Consider the following 12,417-nt stretch of genomic DNA (forward strand, 5'->3'; position numbering starts at 1 on the left):
ATCCAGGAAAAGCCAGCATTCTCATCTATTGGGATCCTCCTGAAAGTTTAAGGAAGGATTTGATCATCTCCCACAGGATATTTCCTCTCTCCCTTTTTGTCCGTTCTGAATTTCAGCTGCCCTGGGAAATGTATTGGGCCATTTCAGAAGTGAAGTGTCTTTCTATCCAGAAGAGAAGATTGCAGTTCATTTCTTGACACTAGGGAGCTATTTCACCAACTTAAATGGGATATGGTTTTGCTGAAAAGAATATAAAAAATCAATGAAACAAAAACACAGCCACAAAAAGGAATAGATGTGTGTCAATATGATTTACATTCTCCTCTTCCCTTTGGGGTAGAAGAGCCCACCAATCTCTGAATGGTCACTTGGGGAAACTTTCAGGAGGATCTCAGTAGATGAGATACACAAAGACAATTGAACTAGATAGTAAGAAAAAATGCAAACTGCAGACTCCAGCACTAAATCATCACATGTTTCAGTGTAGCCTAGGGCACATAGGTATCTGAAAGGGACCAGATATCCTTGTGCTTCAGTGAAGGCCCTGGGAAAAAAAGAAAAACCCAAGCTGCCTTCAGAACATGCCAAACAGCAACACTACAAAACCAACTCAGTCCTAGGTAATCTACCAGACCCCTACAATCTCTAGAAGCACCTGCTATCCTCACCACCACATCTCCTCAACACAGCACCAGGTGTGAGGTTCCCCCATGGCCCTGAAGGGCAATGTCACCAGGCCTGCCGACACAAGCCTCTTGCATCCTGGGAGCAGAGATCAAATTTTAAAAGGAACGAAAAAGATCAAAAAGAGATGAGCAAAAAAAAAAAACAACAAAAAACAAAAAAGAATCTTTCCATAGAAGGTTATTATGGTGAGAGGGAAGACCAAGACATAAACTTAGAAGAGGGGAAATCCCCAAAGAAAATAGGGAACTGGGGAATGGAGTTAAAGCAGTGAGTTGCTTGAGCTCTCTCCCAAACCCCTCCAAATACTTGTATAAAATGGCTCTAAACAAATTCTAGAGCAACAGAACCCACAAAAAGACAGAGTGAAACAAATTTCCAGCCCAAAACAACCTGGAAGGTCAGCAGGAAAGGTCTCTTGTGCCAGGCTGTGAGAGGAGCACAGATCAGCATGAGCCATGCCAGCAAACACCAGGCACCTGCTAACCCTAACCCTGCTGCAGGATCCTGCAGCAGGCCTCCAGGAATTGAATCATGGGCAGCTTTCCAGACTTCTCGACCCACAAATGCCAAAGATAACTTAGAAGGTCGGTTGGAAAGGACTATTGACCATGGTGAGAAAGGAGGTTGGTCCAGCCCCAGTTCCAGCAGAGCCCTGGAGTGGTAGCCACTTCTGGAGCTCTTGGCCCACCGAAGGAGGGGGGAATCAAGTGGCTGATTAGAGGTGGATTGCAGGGATCTTTTTACTGGCTCTGAGTCAGGATTCTCTTGCTTTACTTTGTTTGGATCTGGGTTGCAGTTCTGGGTAGCAGTCCTGGGGCAAGGAGGAGAGCTGGCATGATGGAGCTTGTGGTGGCATTGGAGAGGGAATCCCCCTCACAATTCCAAGGCAGAAAAGGGTGCTTGTGGTTAATGATAGACCAAAGCACAGGCCAGGAAAAGAGTAAACATCTTGCCTTTGATCATACCACCTTGGAGGAACTGAAAATTTACAGGTCAACTGAAATATCTCTCAAAACAGCTGCACAATGCCTCTGAAGCTTGGTACAGTACATGCTTCAGACTGGAAGCAGACCTCTACCTTAACAAAAAGTTTATAAACTCAAGTAATTGGCTGGGATCATGAGTAAACCTTGCAAAAAAGTCAGACTATAGAATCTTTCTTTGGTGACAAAGAAGATCAAAACATACGCCCAGAAGAAGACAACAAACTCAAAGCTCCTACATCCAAACCCTCCAAGAAAAATATGAATTGGTTCCAGGCCATGGAAGAACTTGAAAAGGATTTTGAGAAGCAAGTAAGAGAAGTAAAGGAAAAACTGGGAAGAGAAGTGAGAGTGATGCAAGAAAATCATGAAAAACAAGTCAACAGCTTGCTAAAGGAGACACCAAACTGAAGGAGACACAATACTGAAGAAAATAATACCTTAAAAAAATAGCCTAACCCAAATGGCAAAAGAGGTACAAAAAACCAATGAGGAGAAGAATGCCTTTAAAAAGGAAAATTGACCAAATGGAAAAGGAGATCTCACTGAAGAAAATACTTCCTTAAAAATTAGAATGGAGCAATTGGAAGCTGGTGACTTTATGAGAAATTAAGATACTGTAAAACAAATCCAATGTGAAATATCTCATTGGAAAAACAACTGACCTGGAAAATTGATCCAGGAGAGAGAACTTAAAAATTATTGGACTATCTGAAAGCCATGATCAAAAAAGAGCCTAGATGTCATCTTTCATGAGATTGTCAAGGAAAACTGCCCTGATATTATAGAACCAGAGGACAAAATAGAAATTGAAAGAATCCACCAATCGCCTCCTGAAAGAAATCCCCAAAGGAAAACTCCTAGGAATATTTTGCCAAATTTCAGCCTTCCCAGGTCAAGGAGAAAATATTGCAAGCAGCCAGAAAGAAACAATTCAAGTATTGTGGAAACACAATCAGCATAACAAAAGATTTAGCAGCTTCTACATTAAAGGACTGGGGGGCTTAGAATATAATATTCCATAGGGCAAAGAATATAGGATTACAACCAAGGATCACTTACCCAGTAAAACTGAATATAATCCTTCCAGAGAAAAAATGTATATTTAGTGAAATAGTGGAATTTCAAGCATTCTTTTTTTAAAAAAAATTATTTATTTATTTTGAATTATCAACAATCCCTTCCATAAGCTTTTGAATTTTAAATTTTTCTCCCACTCCCTACTCACCTCCCTTCCCAAGAAAGGGCACAATCTGATATAGGCTATACATATACATTCCTATTAAAAATATTTTCACATTAGTGATGTTGTAAGTGAGAATTAGAACCAATAGGAGGAACCACCAGAAAGAGGAAACAAAACACAACAGAAGAAAAAAAATAGCAAATAGTATGCTTCAATCTGAATTCCAATTACATAGTTCTTTCTTTGGATATGAATAACATTTTCCATCACGAGGACTTTGAAGATGTTCTTAGATCCTTGTATTGCTGAGAAAGGTTAAGTTTATCAATATTAGTCATCACACAACATAGATGTTATTGTATACAACATTCTCCTGGTTCTGCTCACTTCACTCAGTATCAGACCATACATGTCTTTCCAGGTTTTTCTTAAGTCAGACTGCTCATCAATTCTTATAACACAATAGTATTCCATTACATTCATATACCACATCTTGTTCAGCCATTTCCCAGTTGATGGGCATCCTTTCAACTTCCAATTCTTTGCCACCAGAAAAACAGCTGCTATAAATATTTTTGTACATGTGGGTCCTTTTCCAATTTGTATGATCTCTCTGGGATATAGCCCTAGAAGTGGTACTGCTGGGTCAAAGGGTATGCACATTTTCATAGCCCTTTGGGCATAGTTCCAAATTGCTCTCCAAAATGGTTGGATCTTTTCACAACTCCACCAACAATGCATTAGTGTTCCAATTTTGCCACATCTTCTCCAACATTGATTATTTTCCTGTTTTGTCATGTTGGCCAATCTGATAGGTGTGATATGGTACCACAGAGTTGTTTTGATTTGCATTTCTCTAATTAATAGTGATTTAGAGCCTTTTCTCATATGATCATAGATGACTTTAACTTCTTCATCTGAGAACTGCCAGATCACATCCTTTGACCATTTATCAGTTGGGGAATGGCTTGTATTCTTATAAATTTGACTTAATTCTCTATATATTTTAGAAATGAGGCCCTTATCAGAGAGACGAGTTGTTAAAATTCTTTCCCAACTTTCTATTTTCCTTTTAATCTTGGTTGCATTGTCTTTATTTGTGCAAAAACTTTTCAATTTTATGTAATCAAAGTTATCCATTTTGCTTTTCATAATGTTCTCTATCTCTTGTTTGGTTGTAAATTCTTCTGTTCTCCATAAATCTGATGGGTAAACTATTTTTTGCTCTCCCAGTTTGCTTACACTATCAGCCTTTATATCTAAATCATGAACCCATTTTGACTTTATTTTGGTATATGGCATGAGATTTGATCCATGCCTAGTTCCTGCCATGCTCTCTTCCAGTTTTCCTAGTAGTTTTTGTCAAAGAATGAGTTCTTATACTAGAAACTGGGGTCTTTGGATTTATCAAATAGTAGATTACTATAGTCATTGACTATAGTGTGTCTTGCATACTTAACCAATTCCACTGATCTACCACTCTATTTCTTAGCCAGTACTAAGCAGTTTTGATGATTGTTGCTTTATAATACAATAGAAGATGTGGAATGGCTAGGGCCACCTTCTCCTTCATTTCTTTTCATTAGTTCTCTTGATATTCTGGACATTTTCTTATTCTAAATAAATCATGTTACTACTTTTTCTAACTCTATAAAATAATTTTTTGGTAGTTTCATTGGTATCGCACTGAATAAGTAAATTAGCTTAGGTAAAATTGTCATTTTTGTTATATTAGCTGAGCCTACCCGTGAGCAACTGATGTTTTTCCAATTATTTAGCTCTGACTTTATTTGTGTGAAAAGTGTTTTGTAATTGTATTCATACAGTTCCTGGGTTTGTTTCAGGAGGTAGACTTCTAATATTTGATAATGTCTACAGTAAATTTAAATGGAATTTCTTTTTCTATCTCTTGCTGTTGGGCTTTGTTGGTAATATATAGAAATGCCAATGATTTATGTGGGTTTATTTTATAGCCTGCAACTTTGCTAAAGTTGTTTATTATTTCAAGCAGTTTTTTTACTTGATTCTCTTGGATTCTGTAAGTACATCATCATATCATCTGAAAAAAGTGATAGCTTTGTTTCTTCTTTGCCTACACTGATACCTTTAATTTCTTTTTCTTCTCATTGCTAAAGTTAATTTTTCCAGTATGATATTGAACAACAGTGGTGATAATGGACATCCTTGTTTCTCCCCCAGTCTTACTGGAAATGCTTCTAGCTTGTCCCCATTACATATGATATTTGCTGAAGGTTTTAAGTAGAGGCTACTTGTTATTTTAAGGAAGACTCCATTTATTCCTATGCTTTCTAGTGTTTTTTAATAGGAATGGGTGTTATGTTTTGTTAAAAAGCTTTTTCTGTATCTATTGAGATGATCATGTGTTTTCTGCTTGTTCTGTTGTTAATATAATCAATTGTGCTGATAGTTTTCCTAATAGTGAACCAACCCTGCATTCCTGGTATAAACCCTAACTGGTCATAGTGTATTATTCTTGTGATAAGTTGTGTAATCTATTTGCTAATATTTTATTTAAAATTTTTGAATCTATATTCATTAGGGAAATTGGTCTATAATTTTCTTTCTCTGTTTTGACTCTTCCCAGTTCAGCACCATATTTGTATCATAAAAAGAATTTGGTAAGACTCCTTCACCTATTTTCCCAAATAGTCTATATTGGAATTAATTGTTCTTTAAATGTTTGATAGAATTCACTTGCAAATCCATCTGGCCCCAGATATTTTTTCCTAGGGAGTCCATCAATGGCTTGTTCAATTTCTTTTTCTGAGATGGGGTTATTTAAAGATTTTACTTGCTCTTCTGTTAATCTGGTTAATTTATGTTTTTGTAAATATCCATTACACTAGGATCATCAAATTTATTGCTATATACTTGAGCAAAAGTTTCTAATTATTGTTTTAATTTCCTCTTCTTTGGTAGTGGATTCACCCTTATCATTCTTGATGCTGGCAATTTGGTTTTCTTCTTTCTTTATTTTAAATTACATTAACCATAGTTTTATCTATTTTATTGGGTTTTTTTTTTCACAAAACCAGCTCTTAGTTTTATTTATTAGTTCAATAGTTTTTTAATTTCAATTTTATTAATTTTTCCTTTGGTTTTCAATATTTCTAATTTGGTGCTTAATTGAAGATTTTTAGTTTGTTCTTTTTCTAGTGTTTTTTAGTTGTATTCCCAGTTCACTGATCTCTTTTTCTATTTTATTCATGTAAGCATTTAGAGATAGAAAACTTCCCCTAAGAACTGCTTTCACTGCATCCCATAAGTTTTGGTATGTTGTCTCATTATTGTCATTCTCTTGAATGAAATTATTGATTGTTCTGAGATTTATTGTTTGACCCAATCATTTTTTAGTATTAGATTATTTAGTTTCCAATTTTTTTGTAGTCTATATTTTCATGGCCCTTTATGACATACAATTTTTATTGCATCATGATCTGGAAGGGGTGCATTTAATATTTCTGTCTTTCTGCATTGGATTGTGAGATTTTTATGCCCTAGTACATGGTCAACTTTTGTGTATGTGCCATGTACCACCAAGAAAAAAGTATATTCCTTTCTATCCCCATTCAATTTTCTCCAGAGGTCTATCAAACCTAACTCTTCTAATGTTCTATTTACCTCCTTAACTTCTTTCTTGTTTATTTTGTGGTTAGATTTATCTAGTTCAGAGAGGGGGAGGTTGAGATTCCCTACTAGACTCTATTTCTTTCTGTAACTCCCTGAACTTCTCCTCTAAGAATTTGGATGCTATACCATTTTTGCATATGTTTAATAATGATATTACTTCATTGTCTATGGTGCCTTTTAGCAGGATATAATTTCCTTCCTTATCTCTTTTGATAAGATGTATTTTTGCTTTTGCTTTGTCTGAGATCAGGATTGCTACCCCTGCTTTTTTTACTTCAGCTGAAGCATAATATATTCTACTCCAGCCTTTTACCTGTAGCCTGTGTGTGCCCCTCTGTTTCAAATGTGTTTCCTGTAAACAACATATTGTAGGATTATGGTTTTTAATCCAATCTGCTATCCATTTCTGTTTTATGGAAGTGTTCATCCCATTCACATTCACAGTTATGATTGCTCTCTGTGTCTTTCTCTCCATCCTTTTCCCCCTCTGTTTATGCTTTTCTTTCTCCTTTTCCCTCCTCACTAGTATTTTGCTTTTGATCACCACCTCCCTCAGTCCCTCCTCCTGTCTATTAGCCCTCTCCCTTTTCTCCCCCTTTACCCTCACTGCTTCTTCCCTTCCTTCTATCCCCCCTCCCTTTTCTTTCCCTTTTTCTCTCCTACTGCCTACAGGGTAAATTAGATTTCTATACCTAACTGATTATGTTATTGCATTCTTGAGCTAAATATGATGAGACCAAGGTTCAAACAATGCTCATCTCCCTCCCTGCTTTTCTTCTGTTGTAATATAATTTACCGCTGTCAGCCTCCTCCTTTCCTTTTCTCTCAGTACATTTTCTTAGATCAGATTAATCCACTCACTTGGATCCATTTAACCCACTTGATTAGGTTTTTTTTTAAGTCATTACATCAAAGTCAACTTATATCCACCTCCTTTATATATACCCCTTTAACATAGTGTAATAACAATACAGCTCTCAAGAGTTACAAGTGTCATCTTCCCTTGTAGGAATGTAAACAGTTTGCCCTTATTAACAACATATTGTATCTTTCTGAGCCATTTACCTTTTTATGTCTCTCTTGAGTCTTGTATTTTAAGATCAAATTTTCTGAGCTGTGGTCTTTTTAACAGGAAGGTTTGAATATTCATCTCTTCCCCTGAAAGATCATGCTCATTTTTGCTGGGTAGTTGATCCCAGTTGTAATCCAAGTTCCTTTGCCTTATGACACATCATGTTCCAGGCCCTACAATCTTTTAATATAGCAGTTGCAAGATCCTGTGTAATCCTGACTGTGGTTCCATGATATTTAAATTGTTTCCTTCTGACTGCTTGCAGTATTTTCTCTTTGACCTGGTAATTTTGGAATTTGGCTACTATATTCCTTAGCATTTTCTATTTGGAATCTCTTTCAGGAGGTGATCAGTGGATTCTTTCTATCTGTTTTACCCTCTGGTTCTAGGACCTCAGGGCAGTTTTCCTTGATTATTTCCTGAAAGATACTGTCCAGGTTCTTTTTTTCATTGTGATTTTCAGGTAGACCAATAATTTTTAAATTGTCTCTCTTGGATTGATTTTCCAGGTCAGTTCTTTTACCAATGAGGTATTTTATGTTTTCATCTACTTTTTTCACTTTTTTGTTTCTGTTTGACTGATTCTTCCTCTCAGAGTCATTAGCTTCCATTTGCCCAATTCTAATTTTTAACAATTTGTTTTCTTCTATTAGATTTTGTACTTCCTTCCCCATTTGGCCAATTGTATTTTTTAGGAACTTGTTTTCTTCAGTGTACTTTTTTCCACTTGGCCAATTGTATTTTTTAAGCTACAGTTAGTTTTTGTCCTTCCTTTTCCAAGCTATTGACTCTCTCTTGCATACCTCTCATTTCTTTTCCCACTTTTTCTTCTACCTCTCTATTTGACTTTTAAAATCCTTCTTGAGCTCTTTTTTTCCAGTTGGTCAATTGTATTTTTTAGGGACCTGACACTTCCCATTCCATACTGCTCTTCTTCTCAAACATTCTTCATGAAAAAAAACAGAGCTGATTAGAAAATTTGACTTTCAAATACAAAACTCAAGTGAAACATAAAGAGATAAACAGGAAAGAGAAATCATAAGAGACTTATTAAGGTTGAACTGTTTACATTCCAGCATGGAATGTAAAAAAAAAAAGAGTGGGGGGATGATAGAAGGGAGGGCAGATTGGGGAAGGGGATAATCAGAAGCAAACACTTCTGAGGAGGGACAGGGTCAAAATAGAGAATAAAATAAACATTGGCTGGGATAGGATGAAGGGAAATATAGTTAGTTTTTCGCAACATGACCACTATGGAAGTGTTTTGCATTACTACACATGTATAACCTGCCTTCTCAATGAGGGTGTGTAGAAAGGGAGAAAGGGAGAGAATTTGGAACCCCAAATATTAAAAAACAAATATTAAAAATTGCTTTTACATGCAACTGGGAAATAAGATATACTGCAATGGGTCTAGAAATCTATCCTGCCCTACAGGAAAATAGAAAGGGAAGGGGATAAGAGAAAGAGGAGGTGATAGAAGGGAGGGCAGATTAGGGGAAGGGGTATTCAAAATGCACACCATCTTGGGGTTGGAGTGGGAGAAAATTGGGAGAAAATTTGGAACACAAAGTATTGTGGAAGTGAATGTTGAAAACAAAATAGGTATTTACATAAAAAGGGGGGGGGAGAAAATGGGGAAGTGGTCTCAAGACCAGAAAGAATTCATGGAATAGCTCAAAAAGAAGCTTAAAATCATATAAGGGAGGTAGAGGGGAAATTGGGAAAAGAAATGAGAGAGATGCAAGAGAATTATGGGAAAAAAGCCTCAACAGCTTTAGAAACTGCTTAAAAAGTTGAAATGGCCAAATGGAAAAGGACATACAAATATCCACTGAAGAAAACAACTCCTTAAAGAGTAAAATTGGACAAATGGAAAAAAAATATACAGAAACAAATTGGCTAACACAGCACCTTAAAAGTTAGAATTGGCAAGTGGAAGCTAGCAACACTATCAGATACCATGAATAAATCAAGTAAATTTAAAAACATGAAAAAAATGGAAGGAAATGTAAAATACCTCATGGGATAAACAAGTTACCTAGAAAATAGATACAGGACAGACAATAACAGAATCACCCTGAAAGCCTTAATTGGAAGGAGGATAACATCTTTCCAGAAATTATTAAGAAAAACTAGACATTGAAACAATCCACTGACCTAGCAATACTAGACCTCAGCAAATGTCTTTGGAAAAGGCCTTACATTTATGAGAATACAAACCAGTTTTAAGATGAAGAAATCCAAGATATCTATAAATCACTTTTGATTAGAGAAATGCACATTAAAACGACTCTGATATACCACCTCAAAACAATCATATTGGCTAATCTGACAAAAAAGGAAAATCATAATAAATATTGAAGAAGATGTAGGGAAAATTGGGACACTGATACACTGTTGGTGGAGTTGCAAACTGATCCAACCATTCTGGAGAACAATTTGGAACTATGCTTAAAGGGCAACCAAACTCTACAGACCCTGTGATCCATCAATACCTACTACTAGGTCTGAAATACAAAGAGATCATAAAAAAGGGAAAAGGATTTATGTAGCAAAAAAGAAAAATAAAGAAAAAAAGAAAAAATCTTATAACAGCCCTACCTGTGATGGTAAAATATTGACAATTAAGGGGATGCCAATCAATTGGGGAATGGCTAAACAAGCTGTAGTAAATGAATATAATGGAATACTAGTGAGTAATAGGAAATGATAAACAGGCGCATTTCAGGAAAACCTGATAAGATTTGTACAAACTGATGCAAAGTGAAATGAACAGAACCAGAAACACATGGTACACAGTATCAGCATAATCATGATAAGCAACTTTGAATGATTGATTCAGCTCTTCTTAGCAGTACAATGAACCAAGCCAAGTTAAATAAAACCTCATGAAGGAAAATGCCATCCATATATTTATCTAGATATGATGGACTCTGAATGTAAAGCGAAGTACGTTTTTCACTAACTTTATTCTTCCTTTTTTTTCTTATTTTCTTGATGTGTTTCTCCTTGCTCTACTTTGATGAATATAGAAATGTTTTACTGGTAGCTAAGGTATAAATCATATCAAACTGCTTATCATTTTCAGTAGAAAGGAGGGGAAGAAAGGGGAAAGAAAAAGTAACAACTCAAAATCTTTTAAAATTGAATACCAAAATTTTCATTGATGTATAATCAAGGGAAATATAAAATACTATTTAAAGCAAAAAAAAGTAAATGTTTGTCCAGGAGACAGTCCATTATCATGTAGACAGATTGATGTTATGCAGAAAAGAGAAAAGAAGAAGGTAGAGGCTTGTAAAAAGTAGACAAAAATGTTACTGGAGGCTAGGCTTAAAAAGAACTCCAGAAACTGAGTCATCTTTCCAAAGGGAAGTGTCCAGATCAACTACAATTGGATATCAGATTAGATGAAAGCTGAACAACACAGGGAAAAAAGCAAAATGTCAAAGGTGGACTCACTTTAAGTTCACCATAGTTGCACTGTGCTTCTTGGACATTTCTGAATGTATGGAATGCAACTTTCCAGTTATTCCAGTGAAATCCCTAAAACAGGAGTACTTTCCTGAGTCTTCCAAAATGTCCTGGCCTATGTTTGAAAAAACCTATAAACCTAGAACCTTGTTTCCAAAGGCAAATGCACAAAGATTGGATGTTGACTTCTGTGCCAAAATATAAATAAATAAGACAATAATTTGCAGGTAGCTAATGACCAAACTTGACATTGGACCTCCCTGAAGTATAGTTTATTGAGTAAAACATCAAAACACATTTCCAGGACATCTCAGGTAATTCTATAAGTATCCTTCTGGTAGTTTATTGTTCTTCTCCTAGGTTCACATTCAGACTCATGTCGAGATGACCTGTTACAGCATTTTGGAAAAGTCTAAAGATAGGCTCCATGACCTTTCAGTTAGATAAATCTCCATGAAACCTATTGGCAAGACTGGTATTTGAAAATGTCTTCTGTGGAACACTTACTTATAGACTTATCTCAGGACTCTTAAGAAAAATGTAAAGCTAGAATGATATTGCAAATGTGAAAACACAGTGGTGACTAAGGATTCATACAAAATTAGAAAAAAATAATAAAACTTTTGGATTTAATGAGCACTACAAAAATAGTTTGCTTCAAAGTCATAAAATATGTAAAAAAAAATAAAAACTCCATTCCAGACATAGTGGAATATTCCTGGACCATTACAAACTACATAAAAGTGGAGGAAAAAAGATTTCCCATAGAAATAACTTCTGTGTAACAACAACAACAGCAACTATAAGAAAATACCCTACAATGCATTTCCCATTGAAATGCCAATGAAGAACCTTCTTGAAATCACTGAAAGGAAGTTATATTCAACACAGCAGAAAATGGAAGACTTCCATGGATAAAGCAACAAGATATTCCAAAAGTCACGTTGATAAAAGAGGTTCAGTTGAGAAGTGCCATCATAGTGCTTCCACATGGATAAATCCAGCTGGCCCTCCACAAAATTGCCAAAAAATACACACTTTGAGACTAATTAGTTTTCATCATGGGAGAAGCAACATTCACTAAAAAAAGAGTCTATGAAATCAAGGGCACTTCCATCACTATTCACAGGACCACTCTTTTCTCCAGAAACAATTTAAGAAGTTCACCCTGTAGCAACTAGGCACATTAAGAAAGTGGGATAAATTTTGCAAAAGAATTTCTATTTTCCAACCCCTAGTTTTCCAAGATATGAAAATGATGAAAAGCTATATAAAATTCTGGGATAGTAAGAGAGAAAAAGAAAGAGAGAGAGTAAGAGAGAGAGAGAGAGAGAGAGAGAGAGAGAGAGAGAGAGAGAGAG

Source organism: Vombatus ursinus, unplaced genomic scaffold (assembly GCF_900497805.2).
Source record: "Vombatus ursinus unplaced genomic scaffold, bare-nosed wombat genome assembly UNPS02002924.1, whole genome shotgun sequence".
NCBI classification, from domain to species: domain Eukaryota; kingdom Metazoa; phylum Chordata; class Mammalia; order Diprotodontia; family Vombatidae; genus Vombatus; species Vombatus ursinus.